Here is a 17,521-nt window from a genome sequence, read left to right as displayed (position 1 = left end):
TGGGAAATCACACTTTGCAATAATCTGAGCACTGCGCCCAGAAAAATACGTGTTGCGATACAGACTAGACGTCATGTTGGGGAGATCTAAAATCGAAAATACTATGTAAATAATCCATTACCTTTGATTCTCTTCATCAGATGTCACTTCCAGGTATCACAGGTCCATAACGAATGTAGTTTTGTTCAAAAAAGCTCATCATTTATGTCCAAAAATCTCCGTCTTGTTAGCACATGATCTAAGCCAGCCGGACTTCTCGTCATGAACGAGGGGAAAAAATATATTTCCGTTCGTTCAAACATGTCAAACGTTGTATAGCATAAATCATTAGGGCCTTTTTTAACCAGAACATGAATAATATTCAAGGTGGACGAATGCATACTATTTTATAACGTATTGGAACGAGGGTACCCAACATGAACTCGCGCGCCAGGTGTCTAATGGGACATCATCGTTCCATGGCTCTTGTTCGGTCAGATCTCCCTCCAGAAGACTCAAAACACTTTGTAAAGGCTGGTGACATCTAGTGGAAGCAATAGGAAGTGCCAAAATATTCCTCAGCCCCTGTGTTTTTCAATGGGATAGGTTTAAAGGTAATACAACACATCAGGTATACACTTCCTGTCAGAAAATGTCTCAGGGTTTTGCCTGCCAAATGAGTTCTGTTATACTCACAGACACCATTCAAACAGTTTTAGAAACTTTAGAGTGTTTTCTATCCATATATAATAAGTATATGCATATTCTAGTTACTGGGTAGGATTAGTAACCAGATTAAATCGGGTATGTTTTTTTATCCAGCCGTGTCAATGCTGCCCCCTAGCCCCAACAGGTTAAAGGGTCTCCTAACGCCTCTGCCATGTCTGCTGGTGACTACACTTCCATGTCCTTACAGTGTCTTCACAGGAATCCTGTCCCACGGTCTTGTCTTGTCCTTATATAACAGGAATCCTGTCCCACGGTCTTGTCTTGTCCTTATATAACAGGAATCCTGTCCCACGGACTTGTCTAGTCCTTATATAACAGGAATCCTGTCCCACGGTCTTGTCTTGTCCTTATATAACAGGAATCCTGTCCCACGGTCTTGTCTTGTCCTTATATAACAGGAATCCTGTCCCACGGTCTTGTCTTGTCCTTATATAACAGGAATCCTGTCCCACGGTCTTGTCTTGTCCTTATATAACAGGAATCCTGTCCCACGGTCTTGTCTTGTCCTTATATAACAGGTATCCTGTCCCACGGTCTTGTCTTGTCCTTATATAACAGGAATCCTGTCCCACGGTCTTGTCTTGTCCTTATATAACAGGAATCCTGTCCCACGGTCTTGTCTTGTCCTTATATAACAGGAATCCTATCCCACGGTCTTGTCTTGTCCTTATATAACAGGAATCCTGTCCCACGGTCTTGTCTTGTCCTTATATAACAGGAATCCTGTCCCACGGTCTTGTCTTGTCCTTATATAACAGGAATCCTGTCCCACGCTCTTGTCTTGTCCTTATATAACAGGAATCCTGTCCCACGGTCTTGTCTTGTCCTTATATAACAGGAATCCTGTCCCACGGTCTTGTCTTGTCCTTATATAACAGGAATCCTGTCCCACGGTCTTGTCTTGTCCTTATATAACAGGAATCCTGTCCCACGGTCTTGTCTTGTCCTTATATAACAGGAATCCTGTCCCACGGTCACAGTAAAGTCTCTTTATAATAGCTAATGTTCTCAATAATAACAAAGCCAGAGGCACAGGGCTAACACTTATCAAATTCCAAGAAAACCTGAGTAGTTAGAGGAAGTGGTTGGCCTACTTTCCCACCAAGAACATTTGCATTACATTTTCTACTTCCATTCTTCGTTTTGTATTAGTGTCAAGCTGTGCCCTAAAACCCTACTTTCTGAATACCGTCATTGTCGTGGCTGGTCTGGTGCAGCAGGTTGGTCCGACAGACACAGCTAGGTGGTCACTATGACGGCCAGGAAGACGTAGCAGTGGGAGCTCACCACTAACAGGTCATTTCCCTATCAGCGCGGTGACTCCGCGCTTACAAAGGAACAGATGTGGAAACGTGGGGTGACATAGCAGCCATTATTCCATCTTCCATTTCCATCATGTTGTCCTGAAACGTGGGGTGACGGAGGGGACAACAGAACAGCCATTATTCCATCTTCCATTTCCATCATGTTGTCCTGAAACGTGGGGTGACGGAGGGGACAACAGAACAGCCATTATTCCATCTTCCATTTCCATCATGTTGTCCTGAAACGTGGGGTGACGGAGGGGACAACAGAACAGCCATTATTCCATCTTCCATTTCCATCATGTTGTCCTGAAACGTGGGGTGACGGAGGGGACAACAGAACAGCCATTATTCCATCTTCCATTTCCATCATGTTGTCCTGAATCGTGGGGTGACGGAGGGGAAAACAGAACAGCCATCATTCAATCTTCCATTTCCATCATGTTGTCCTGAAACGTGGGGTGACGGAGGGGACAACAGAACAGCCATTATTCAATCTTCCATTTCCATCTCTTTCCCCCGTCCTCATCAAAGTAGAATAAGACTTAGTCTACTAGGGTCCAGCATCTTGGTCTTCCTATTGACATTGTTTGTGTCAGCTGCTTATGCTTGGTGTTGTGTTGCATTCGTAAGTGGGAGGTGGGAATTTACCAGTTGTTAAGTGGTAAATACCAGTTGTATGCATTCACGTGCTTTGAACTCATTGAGAAACGCCGATTAGCTAATGGCAACAAGCTGCGTAAAACATCAACTAAAAGTACAGCTATCATGCTTGTAAACAAATTATAGTGTTCCATAACCATATTAATAGATCACTTTTAATAAATAATGATTTGTTGTTGTATTAAACTGCCACAAATGTTGTTATGGAGGTAATTTGGTTTGTAGGTGATGTCAGAGGTCAGCATGTGGGAGTAGTGGGAGCTCAGGATGATAGACGAGTTTCCCACTAGTAATTACCAGTTGGAGGGCCGTTAATGTAGATTTTTTATTAGTCGTATGTGGTACATTCCCACTTCCCACTTGGTTAAGAATGCAGCATTACATTGTCATGTATTCCGCCAGATCTTACAACGCCTTCGGTATTTTACATATTGGCTAACCACATCACGTTATAGCAATCTGGTGACCAACGGCACGTAACCATTGAGCATGCAACATCTGAGCAGGGAAACACCACCTTGATGTTCTACTTGGGGGCACAATACCTCCTGCTACTCAAGGAAAACAGAATCAGGTGTGAGCCTGCTCACTGTGGAGAAGCATCAGGTGTGGTTGTGTGCAAGCACCAATCAGAATGCTGGAATTGGCACCTCCCACCAGGTATAGAAAGCCTGCATTTGGGTTGCTCTGATGGAAGATCTCACTCAATGTCTAAACTGCTAAGGAGGCACATGCCTATGGCCAAATTTCCACCAGTGATGTACTACACTTTTAGAAAGAAAAGTGCTATCTAGAACCTAAAAGGGTTCTACGATTGTCCCCATAGGAGACGCCTTTGAATAACCCTTTTTGCTTCCAGTTAACCTGTTGGGTCTAGGGGGCAGCATTTGCACGTCTGGATAAAAAAAATGTACCCGATTTAATCTGGTTACTAATCCTACCCAGTAACTAGAATATGCATATACTTATTATATATGGATAGAAAACACTCTAAAGTTTCCAAAACTGTTTGAATGGTGTCTGTGAGTATAACAGAACTCATTTGGCAGGCAAAACCCTGAGACATTTTCTGACAGGAAGTGGATACCTGATGTGTTGTATTGACTTTAAACCTATCCCATTGAAAAACACAGGGGTTTAGGAATATTTTGGCACTTCCTATTGCTTCCACTAGATGTCACCAGCCTTTACAAAGTGTTTTGAGTCTTCTGGAGGGAGATCTGACCGAACAAGAGCCATGGAACGGTGATGTCCCATTAGACACCTGGCGCGCTAGTTCATGTTGGGTACCCTCGTTCCAATACGTTATAAAAGAGTATGCATTCGTCCACCTTGAATATTATTCATGTTCTGGTTAAAAAAGGCCCTAATGATTTATGCTATACAACGTTTGACATGTTTGAACGAACGGAAATATATTTTTTCCCCTCGTTCATGACGAGAAGTCCGGCTGGCTTACATCATGTGCTAACGAGACGGAGATTTTTGGACATAAATGATGAGCTTTTTTGAACAAAACTACATTCGTTATGGACCTGTGATACCTGGAAGTGACATCTGATGAAGAGAATCAAAGGTAATGGATTATTTACATAGTATTTTCGATTTTAGATCTCCCCAACATGACGTCTAGTCTGTATCGCAACGCGTATTTTTCTGGGCGCAGTGCTCAGATTATTGCAAAGTGTGATTTCCCAGTAAGGTTATTTATAAATCTGGCAAGTTGATTGCGTTCAAGAGATGTAAATCTATAATTCTTTAAATGACAATATAATATTTTACCAATGTTTTCTAATTTTAATTATTTAATTTCTGACGCTGACTTGACTGCCGGTTATTGGAGGGAAACGATTTCCTCAACATCAATGCCATAGTAAAACGCTGTTTTTGTATATAAATATGAACTTGATAGAACTAAAAATGCATGCATTGTCTAACATAATGTCCTAGGAGTGTCATCTGATGGAGATTGTAAAAGGTTAGTGCATCATTTTAGCTGGTTTTATGGTTTTGGTGACCCTGTCTTTGACTTGACAAAACATTACACACAACTCTTGTAAATGTACTGTCCTAACATACTCTAAATTTATGCTTTCGCCGTAAAACCTTTTTGAAATCGTAAAACGTGGTTAGATTAAGGAGATGTTTATCTTTCAAATGGTGTAACATAGTTGTATTTTTGAAAAATTTGAATTTTGACATTTATTTGGATTCAAATTTGCCGCTCTTGAAATGCACCTGCTGTTGATGGAGTGCACCACGGGTGGCACGCTAGCGTCCCACCTAGCCCCAAGAGGTTAAAGCCCTTCTGAGTTCCATGTAGATCCCTTTCCTACATGGAACCCAAAATAGTTCAACCTGGAACCAAAAAGGGTTCTACTATGGGGACAGCTGAAGAACCCTTTTTTCTAAGAGTTGCTTGCAGTCAGTGATTTCATATCGTGGACAAATGTCGCAACGTTGAGATTCTTGCAGCGAACCGATATCGTGGACATATGTCCCACCATTGAGTTCCTGACATGAATGGATATCGTAGACAATGTCCCAACATCCAGATTCTGAGCTGGCATGAAAAATAAAACTAACTGCATGACATAAACCCTCGATTTATTTCATATAGCAAGGAAACCAGTGTTATAAAATAAAGAGATTGAATTAGTTAAATGAAGGGATAAAGGAGAAAGCTATACACCCCTACGTTTATGTATCATTTATAACCAGAACCATTAGCTGATTACTGAAGAGGCATTAGTTCATTATTAAGTAGGCATTTGTTATTGAAGTTGTGGCGTGGCATCGATATGTTCGGCTAATGATCCGTCTTCCCGTTATTGCAATGGGGTTGACTTGGGCCTTAACACTTGGGCCTTAACACTTGGACCTTAACACTTGGGCCTTAACACTTGGAAATGAAGTGAGCAGGGCTAGCTTTCCCGAAGACTTCGTAGCTCAAGTTGACTGGAATGTCTTTGCACAACCATGCTGCACAGCCCAAAACTAGGAAATAAATCCAGGTTTGATAGTGAATCTTCTATTCGTCAATAAACAAACTTTGTATTAAAGGAACTACAGGAGGTAGGATGTTAATGTAATCACCCTGTTGCAGGAGGACGTCCCTGCAATACAGGACATGTACAACCTGTACTGTATTTGAGGTTTAAAATGGCTTCTGAAGTTTGTAATTTCCACTTCGAAATTTCAGACTTGATTTTCCCTTAAGAAAAATGTTACAACCACTAGAAAAATGTCCATTAATTATAATCCACATGATAATTCACATTGGATTATTTTCATGCTGTAGCAAACTGTCTGAAATTAACATTCTACATCATGACTAAGCTTTTGTGGTCATTTAAAATCTGCTTCACATACTGTAAGAGTTAGTCATTAGTCCACACTTGAGTGACTCACACATTGATTGGCAGTAAACTGACATAAAACTCGCAGGTGAAAACTGAAGAAGTCTGATATCACCTGCTTTGCATTTGGCACATTTGGAAGATGAATTGGATTTGTCTCTGAATGCTTTGGGGGGGGGGGGGTGCTGGCAGGGTGGCAGGGGTTGGGGGATTGGCATGTGTCAGACGTGGCTTAAAGTACATACAGTAGGACACTATGCTACTCTACATGTTAACATGGGTTACAGTAGGACACTATGCTACTCTACATGTTAACATGGGTTACAGTACATACAGTAGGACACTATGCTACTCTACATGTTAACATGGGTTACAGTACATACAGTAGGACACTATGCTACTCTACATGTTAACATGGGTTACAGTACATACAGTAGGACACTATGCTACTCTACATGTTAACATGGGTTACAGTAGGACACTATGCTACTCTACATGTTAACATGGGTTACAGTAGGACACTATGCTACTCTACATGTTAACATGGGTTACAGTACATACAGTAGGACACTATGCTACTCTACATGCTAACATGGGTTACAGCACATACAGTAGGACACTATGCTACTCTACATGTTAACATGGGTTACAGTAGGACACTATGCTACTCTACATGTTAACATGGGTTACAGTAGGACACTATGCTACTCTACATGTTAACATGGGTTACAGTACATACAGTAGGACACTATGCTACTCTACATGTAAACATGGGTTACAGTACATACAGTAGGACACTATGCTTCTCTACATGTTAACATGGGTTACAGTACATACAGTAGGACACTATGCTACTCTACATGTTAACATGGTTTACAGTACATACAGTAGGACACTATGCTACATTTACATTTACATTTACGTCATTTAGCAGACACTCTTATCCAGAGCGACTAAAAAATTGGTGCATTCACCTTATGATATCCAGTGGAACAACCACTTTACAATAGTACATCTATATCTTTTTTTGACGGGGGGGGGGGGGGTTAGAGGGATTACTATATCCTATCCCAGGTATTCCTTAAAGAGGTAGCATTTCAGGTGTCTACGGAAGGTGGTGATTGACTCCACTGTCCTGGCGTCGTGAGGGAGCTTGTTCCACCATTGGGGTGCCAGAGCAGCGAACAGTTTTGACTGGGCTGAGCGGGAACTGTGCTTACGCAGAGGTAGGGGGGCCAGCAGGCCAGAGGTGGATGAACGCAGTGCCCTTGTTTGGGTGTAGGGCCTGATCAGAGCCTGAAGGTACGGAGGTGCCGTTCCCCTCACAGCTCTGTAGGCAAGCACCATGGTCTTGTAGCAGATGCGAGCTTCAACTGGAAGCCAGTGGAGTGTGCGGATGAGCGGGGTGACGTGAGAGAACTTGGGAAGGTTGAACACCAGACGGGCTGCGGCATACTGGATGAGTTGTAGGGGTTTAATGTCACAGGCAGGGAGCCCCGCCAACAGGGAGTTGCAGTAATCCAGACGGGAGATGACAAGTGCCTGGATTAGGACCTGCGCCGCTTCCTGTGAAAGGCAGGGTCGTACTCTGCGAATGTTGTATAGCATGAACCTACACGATCGGGTCACCGCCTTGATGTTAGCGGAGAACGACAGGGTGTTGTCCAGGGTCACGCCGAGGCTCTTAGCACTCTGGGAGGAGGACACAATGGAGTTGTCCACCGTGATGGCGAGATCATGGAACGGGCAGTCCTTCCCCGGGAGGAAGAGCAGCTCCGTCTTGCCGAGGTTCAGCTTGAGGTGGTGATCCATCATCCACACTGATATGTCTGCCAGACATGCAGAGATGCGATTTGCCACCTGGTTATCAGAAGGGGGAAAGGAGAAGATTAATTGTGTGTCGTCTGCGTAGCAATGATAGGAGAGACCATGTGAGGATATGACAGAGCCAAGTGACTTGGTGTATAGCGAGAATAGGAGAGGGCCTAGAACTGAGCCCTGGGGGACACCAGTGGTGAGAGCACGTGGTGCGGAGACGGATTCTCGCCACGCCACCTGGTAGAAGCGACCTGTCAGGTAGGACGCAATCCAAGAGTGAGCCGCGCTGGAGATACCCAACTCGGAGAGGGTGGAGAGGAGGATCTGATGGTTCACAGTATCAAAGGCAGCAGATAGGTCTAGAAGGATGAGAGCAGAGGAGAGAGAGTTAGCTTTAGCAGTGCGGAGAGCCTCCGTGACACAGAGAAGAGCAGTCTCAGTTGAATGACCAGCCTTGAAACCTGACTGATTTGGATCGAGAAGGTCATTCTGAGAGAGATAGCAGGAGAGCTGGCCAAGGACGGCACGTTCAAGAGTTTTGGAGAGAAAAGAAAGAAGGGATACTGGTCTGTAGTTGTTGACATCGGAGGGATCGAGTGTAGGTTTTTTGAGAAGGGGTGCAACTCTACATGTTAACCTGTTGGGGATAGGGGGCAGTATTTGCACGGCCGGATAAAAAACATACCCGATTTAATCTGGTTTCTACTCCTGCCCAATAACTAGAATATGCATATAATTGTTTGATTTGGATAGAAACCACCCTAAAGTTTCTAAAAATGTTTGAATGGTGTCTGTGAGTATAACAGAACTCATTTGGCAGGCCAAAACCTGAGAAGATTCCAAACAGGAAGCGCCCTCTCTGACCATTTATTGGCCTTCTTGATCATCTCTATCCAAAACAGGGGATCTCTGGCATAACGTGACATTTTCTAACGCTCCCATAGGCTCTCAGAAGGCGGGAGAACGTTGAATGATGCCTTTGCAGGCCATGGCTGAAAAACAGTAGGGCTTTTGGTAAGTGGTCGATCTGAGAACAATGAGACTGGCGCACGGGTGCACGAGACGACACCATGTTTACATGTTCAGTCTTTGAACGAAAACAACGACTCCCGGTCGGAATATTAACGCTTTTTTACGAGAAAACTCGCATAAAAATTGATTTTAAACAGCGTTTGACATGCTTCGAAGTACGGTAATGGAATATTTTGACATTTTTTTGTCACGAAACGCGCCAGGCGCGTCACCCTTCTTTACCCTTCGGATAGTGTCTTGAACGCATGAACAAAACGCCGCTATTTGGATATAACTATGGATTATTTGGAACCAAACCAATATTTGTTATTGAAGTAGAAGTCCTGGGAGTGCATTCTGATGAAGAACAGCAAAGGTAATCCAATTTTTCTTATAGTAAATCTGAGTTTGGTGAGTAGCAAACTTGGTGGGTGTCAAAATAGCTAGCCTGTGATGGCTGGACTATGTACTTAGAATATTGCAAAATGTGCTTTCACCGAAAAGCTATTTTAAAATCGTACACCGCGATTGCATAAAGGAGTTCTGTATCTATAATTCTTAAAATAATTGTTATGTTTTTTGTGAACGTTTATCGTGAGTAATTTAGTAAATTCACCGGAAGTGTTCCATGGGAATGCTAGTCACATGCTAGTCACATGCTAATGTAAAAAGCTGGTTTTTGATATAAATATGAACTTGATTGAACAAAACATGCATGTATTGTATAACATAATGTCCTAGGAGTGTCATCTGATGAAGATCATCAAAGGTTAGTGCTGCATTTAGCTGTGGTTTTGGTTTTTGTGACATTATATGCTAGCTTGAAAAATGGGTGTCTGATTATTTCTGGCTGGGTACTCTGCTGACATTACATTTACATTTTAGTCATTTAGCAGACGCTCTTATCCAGAGCGACTTACAAATTGGTGCATTCACCTATAATATCCAGTGGAACAACCACTTTACAATAGTGCATCTAAATCTTTTAAGGGGGGGGGGTTAGAAGGATTACCTTATCCTATCCTGACATAATCTAATGTTTTGATTTTTGAAATCGGACAGTGTGGTTAGATTAACGAGAGTCTTGTCTTTAAAATGGTGTAAAATAGTCATATGTTTGAGAAATTGAAGTAATAGCATTTCTAAGGTATTTGAATATCGCGCCACGGGATTCCACTGGCTGTTGACTGGGGTGGGACGCAAACGTCCCACCTAGCCCATAGAGGTTAACATGGGTTACAGTACATACAGTAGGACACTATGCTACTCTACATGTAAACATGGGTTACAGTACATACAGTAGGACACTATGCTACTCTACATGTTAACATGGGTTACAGTACATACAGTAGGACACTATGCTACTCTACATGTTAACATGGGTTACAGTAGGACACTATGCTACTCTACATGTTAACATGGGTTACAGTAGGACACTATGCTACTCTTCATGTAAACATGGGTTACAGTAGGACACTATTCTACTCTACATGTTAACATGGGTTACAGTAGGACACTATGCTACTCTACATGTTAACATGGGTTACAGTACATACAGTAGGACACTATGCTACTCTACACGTTAACATGGGTTACAGTACATACAGTAGGACAATATGCTACTCTACATGTTAACATGGGTTACAGTAGGACACTATGCTACTCTACATGTTAACATGGGTTACAGTACATACAGTAGGACACTATGCTACTCTACATGTTAACATGGGTTACAGTACATACAGTAGGACAATATCCTACTCTACATGTTAACATGGGTTACAGTAGGACACTATGCTACTCTACATGTTAACATGGGTTACAGTACATACAGTAGGACACTATGCTACTCTACATGTAAACATGGGTTACAGTAGGACACTATGCTACTCTACATGTTAACATGGGTTACAGTACATACAGTAGGACACTATGCTACTCTACATGTAAACATGGGTTACAGTAGGACACTATGCTACTCTACATGTAAACATGGGTTACAGTAGGACACTATGCTACTCTACATGTTAACATGGGTTACAGTAGGACACTATTCTACTCTACATGTTAACATGGGTTACAGTAGGACACTATGCTACTCTACATGTTAACATGGGTTACAGTACATACAGTAGGACACTATGCTACTCTACATGTTAACATGGGTTACAGTAGGACACTATGCTACTCTACATGTTCACATGGGTTACAGTACATACAGTAGGAAACTATGCTACTCTACATGTTAACATGGGTTACAGTAGGACACTATGCTACTCTACATGTTAACATGGGTTACAGTACATACAGTAGGACACTATGCTACTCTACATGTTAACATGGGTTACAGTACATACAGTAGGACAATATGCTACTCTACATGTTAACATGGGTTACAGTAGGACACTATGCTACTCTACATGTTAACATGGGTTACAGTACATACAGTAGGACACTATGCTACTCTACACGTAAACATGGGTTACAGTAGGACTCTATGCTACTCTACATGTTAACATGGGTTACAGTAGGACACTATGCTACTCTACATGTTAACATGGGTTACAGTACATACAGTAGGACACTATGCTACTCTACATGTTAACATGGGTTACAGTACATACAGTAGGACACTATGCTACTCTACGTGTTAACATGGGTTACAGTAGGACACTATGCTACTCTACATGTTAACATGGATTACAGTACATACAGTAGGACACTATGCTACTCTACATGTTAACATGGGTTACAGTACATACAGTAGGACACTATGCTACTCTACATGTTAACATGGGTTACAGTACATACAGTAGGACACTATGCTACTCTACATGTTAACATGGGTTACAGTAGGACACTATGCTACTCTACATGTAAACATGGGTTACAGTACATACAGTAGGACACTATGCTACTCTACATGTTAACATGGGTTACAGTACATACAGTAGGACACTATGCTACTCTACATGTTAACATGGGTTACAGTACATACAGTAGGACACTATGCTACTCTACATGTTAACATGGGTTACAGTAGGACACTATGCTACTCTACATGTTAACATGGGTTACAGTACATACAGTAGGACACTATGCTACTCTACATGTTAACATGGGTTACAGTAGGACACTATGCTACTCTACATGTTAACATGGGTTACAGTACATACAGTAGAACACTATGCTACTCTACATGTTAACATGGGTTACAGTACATACAGTAGGACCCTATGCTACTCTACATGTTAACATGGGTTACAGTACATACAGTAGGACACTATGCTACTCTACATGTTAACATGGGTTACAGTACATACAGTAGGACAGTATGCTAATCTACATGTTAACATGGGTTACAGTACATACAGTAGGACACTATGCTACTCTACATGTTAACATGGGTTACAGTAGGACACTATGCTACTCTACATGTTAACATGGGTTACAGTACATACAGTAGGACACTATGCTACTCTACATGTTAACATGGGTAACAGTACATACAGTAGGACACTATGCTACTCTACATGTTAACATGGGTTACAGTACATACAGTAGGACACTATGCTACTCTACATGTTAACATGGGTTACAGTACATACAGTAGGACACTATGCTACTCTACATGTTAACATGGGTTACAGTACATACAGTAGGACACTATGCTACTCTACATGTTAACATGGGTTACAGTAGGACACTATGCTACTCTACATGTAAACATGGGTTACAGTACATACAGTAGGACACTATGCTACTCTACATGTTAACATGGGTTACAGTACATACAGTAGGACACTATGCTACTCTACATGTTAACATGGGTTACAGTACATACAGTAGGACACTATGCTACTCTACATGTTAACATGGGTTACAGTACATACAGTAGGACACTATGCTACTCTACATGTTAACATGGGTTACAGTACATACAGTAGGACACTATGCTACTCTACATGTTAACATGGGTTACAGTACATACAGTATGAAACTATGCTACTCTACATGTTAACATGGGTTACAGTACATACAGTAGGACACTATGCTACTCTACATGTTAACATGGGTTACAGTAGGACACTATGCTACTCTACATGTAAACATGGGTTACAGTACATACAGTAGGACACTATGCTACTCTACATGTTAACATGGGTTACAGTACATACAGTAGGACACTATGCTACTCTACATGTTAACATGGGTTACAGTACATACAGTAGGACACTATGCTACTCTACATGTTAACATGGGTTACAGTACATACAGTAGGACACTCTGCTACTCTACATGTTAACATGGTTTACAGTACATACAGTAGGACACTATGCTACTCTACATGTTAACATGGGTTACAGTACATACAGTAGGACACTATGCTAACCTACATGTTAACATGGGTTACAGTACATACAGTAGGACACTATGCTACTCTACATGTTAACATGGGTTACAGTACATACAGTAGGACACTATGCTACTCTACATGTTAACATGGGTTACAGTACATACAGTAGGACACTATGCTACTCTACATGTTAACATGGGTTACAGTACATACAGTAGGACACTATGCTACTCTACATGTTAACATGGGTTACAGTACATACAGTAGGACACTATGCTACTCTACATGTTAACATGGGTTACAGTACATACAGTAGGACACTATGCTACTCTACATGTAAACATGGGTTACAGTACATACAGTAGGACACTATGCTACTCTACATGTAAACATGGGTTACAGTACATACAGTAGGACACTATTCTACTCTACATGTAAACATGGGTTACAGTACATACAGTAGGACACTATGCTACTCTACATGTAAACATGGGTTACAGTACAGACAGTAGTACACTATGCTACTCTACATTTAAACATGGGTTACAGTACATACAGTAGGACACTATGCTACTCTACATGTTAACATGGGTTACAGTACATACAGTAGGACACTATGCTACTCTACATGTTAACATGGGTTACAGTAGGACACTATGCTACTCTACATGTTAACATGGGTTACAGTACATACAGTAGGACACTATGCTACTCTACATGTTAACATGGGTTACAGTAGGACACTATGCTACTCTACATGTAAACATGGGTTACAGTACATACAGTAGGACACTATGCTACTCTACATGTTAACATGGGTTACAGTACATACAGTAGGACACTATGCTACTCTACATGTTAACATGGGTTACAGTACATACAGTAGGACACTATGCTACTCTACATGTTAACATGGGTTACAGTACATACAGTAGGACACTATGCTACTCTACATGTTAACATGGGTTACAGTACATACAGTAGGACACTATGCTACTCTACATGTTAACATGGGTTACAGTACATACAGTATGAAACTATGCTACTCTACATGTTAACATGGGTTACAGTACATACAGTAGGACACTATGCTACTCTACATGTTAACATGGGTTACAGTAGGACACTATGCTACTCTACATGTAAACATGGGTTACAGTACATACAGTAGGACACTATGCTACTCTACATGTTAACATGGGTTACAGTACATACAGTAGGACACTATGCTACTCTACATGTTAACATGGGTTACAGTACATACAGTAGGACACTATGCTACTCTACATGTTAACATGGGTTACAGTACATACAGTAGGACACTCTGCTACTCTACATGTTAACATGGTTTACAGTACATACAGTAGGACACTATGCTACTCTACATGTTAACATGGGTTACAGTACATACAGTAGGACACTATGCTAACCTACATGTTAACATGGGTTACAGTACATACAGTAGGACACTATGCTACTCTACATGTTAACATGGGTTACAGTACATACAGTAGGACACTATGCTACTCTACATGTTAACATGGGTTACAGTACATACAATAGGACACTATGCTACTCTACATGTTAACATGGGTTACAGTACATACAGTAGGACACTATGCTACTCTACATGTTAACATGGGTTACAGTACATACAGTAGGACACTATGCTACTCTACATGTTAACATGGGTTACAGTACATACAGTAGGACACTATGCTACTCTACATGTAAACATGGGTTACAGTACATACAGTAGGACACTATGCTACTCTACATGTAAACATGGGTTACAGTACATACAGTAGGACACTATTCTACTCTACATGTAAACATGGGTTACAGTACATACAGTAGGACACTATGCTACTCTACATGTAAACATGGGTTACAGTACAGACAGTAGGACACTATGCTACTCTACATTTAAACATGGGTTACAGTACATACAGTAGGACACTATGCTACTCTACATGTTAACATGGGTTACAGTACATACAGTAGGACACTATGCTACTCTACATGTTAACATGGGTTACAGTAGGACACTATGCTACTCTACATGTTAACATGGGTTACAGTACATACAGTAGGACACTATGCTACTCTACATGTTAACATGGGTTACAGTAGGACACTATGCTACTCTACATGTTAACATGGGTTACAGTACATACAGTAGGACACTATGCTACTCTACATGTTAACATGGGTTACAGTACATACAGTAGGACACTATGCTACTCTACGTGTTAACATGGGTTACAGTAGGACACTATGCTACTCTACATGTTAACATGGATTACAGTACATACAGTAGGACACTATGCTACTCTACATGTTAACATGGGTTACAGTACATACAGTAGGACACTATGCTACTCTACATGTTAACATGGGTTACAGTACATACAGTAGGACACTATGCTACTCTACATGTTAACATGGGTTACAGTACATACAGTAGGACACTATGCTACTCTACATGTTAACATGGGTTACAGTAGGACACTATGCTACTCTACATGTTAACATGGGTTACAGTACATACAGTAGGACACTATGCTACTCTACATGTTATCATGGGTTACAGTACATACAGTAGGACACTATGCTTCTCTACATGTTAACATGGGTTACAGTACATACAGTAGGACACTATGCTACTCTACATGTTAACATGGGTTACAGTACATACAGTAGGACACTATGCTACTCTACATGTTAACATGGGTTACAGTACATACAGTAGGACACTATGCTACTCTACATGTTAACATGGGTTACAGTACATACAGTAGGACACTATGCTACTCTACATGTTAACATGGGTTACAGTACAGACAGTAGGACATACTGAAAAGCATGTACACATACTGTGTTTGATTTCTTTCAGAGAGTCATGGAGTTGGAGGCTAATCAGACCCCACATTAAATCATGATTGTAGACGAGGCAGGGTTTAACCTGGCAGAAACACGTCGGAGGGGAAGAAATGTAATCGGGAAAAGGACCACTGTTGATGTGCCGGGTCTGAGAGGAGCAAGTATCACAATGTGTGTTGTAATCTGGAGTGCTGGTTTGGTCCTGCAGAAATGTCAGATTGGTTCCTACAACACTGAGCTCCTTCTGCTGTGTTTAGATGACCTCCACCAACAACTGGTGCCAGAAGCAGAAAGGGAACAGCTGGGAGGAAACAGGACAGTTCTGATTGAACAACAACTGGTGCCAGAAGCAGAAAGGGAACAGCTGGGAGGAAACATGAGGACAGTTCTGATTGCATGGGACAATGTAGCATTCCACCATTCACATGTAATCACAAACTGGTTTGCAGCTCATCCAAGAATGGTTTCCCTTTTCCTCCCCCCCTACTCACCTTTCCTCCCCCCTACTCACCTTTCCTCCCCCCCTACTCACCTTTCCTCCCCCCTACTCACCTTTCCTCCCCCCTACTCACCTTTCCTCCCCCCCTACTCACCTTTCCTCCCCCCTACTCACCTTTCCTCCCCCTTACTCACCTTTCCTCCCCCCTACTCACCTTTCCCCCCCCCTACTCACCTTTCCTCCACCCCTACTCACCTTTCCTCCCCCCCTACTCACCTTTCCTCCCCCCCTACTCACCTTTTCTCCCCCCTACTCACCTTTCCTCCCCCCTACTCACCTTTCCTCCCCACTACTCACTTTTCCTCCCCCCACTCACCTTTCCCCCCCCTACTCTCCTTTCCTCCCCCCACTCACCTTTCCTCCCCCTACTCACATTTCCTCCCCCTACTCACCTTTCCTCCCCCCTACTCACCTTTCCTCCCCCCTACTCACCTTTCCTCCCCCCCTACTCACCTTTCCTCCCCCCTACTCACCTTTCCTCCACCCCTACTCACCTTTTCTCCCCCCTACTCACCTTTCCTCCCCCCTACTCACCTTTCCTCCCCACTACTCACTTTTCCTCCCCCCACTCACCTTTCCCCCCCCTACTCTCCTTTCCTCCCCCCACTCACCTTTCCTCCCCCTACTCACATTTCCTCCCCCTACTCACCTTTCCTCCCCCCTACTCACCTTTCCTCCCCCCCTACTCACCTTTCCTCCCCCCTACTCACCTTTCCTCCCCCCTACTCACCTTTCCTCCCCACTACTCACTTTTCCTCCCCCCACTCACCTTTCCCCCCCCTACTCTCCTTTCCTCCCCCCACTCACCTTTCCTCCCCCTACTCACATTTCCTCCCCCTACTCACCTTTCCTCCCCCCTACTCACCTTTCCTCCCCCCCTACTCACCTTTCCTCCCCCCTACTCACCTTTCCTCCCCCC

This window comes from Salmo salar, unplaced genomic scaffold (genome assembly GCF_965601325.2).
Source record: "Salmo salar unplaced genomic scaffold, fSalSal1 ptg000206l, whole genome shotgun sequence".
NCBI lineage: Eukaryota > Metazoa > Chordata > Actinopteri > Salmoniformes > Salmonidae > Salmo > Salmo salar.
The sequence above is the reverse complement of the archived record's forward strand: the minus strand, read 5'-3'. Positions refer to the sequence as shown.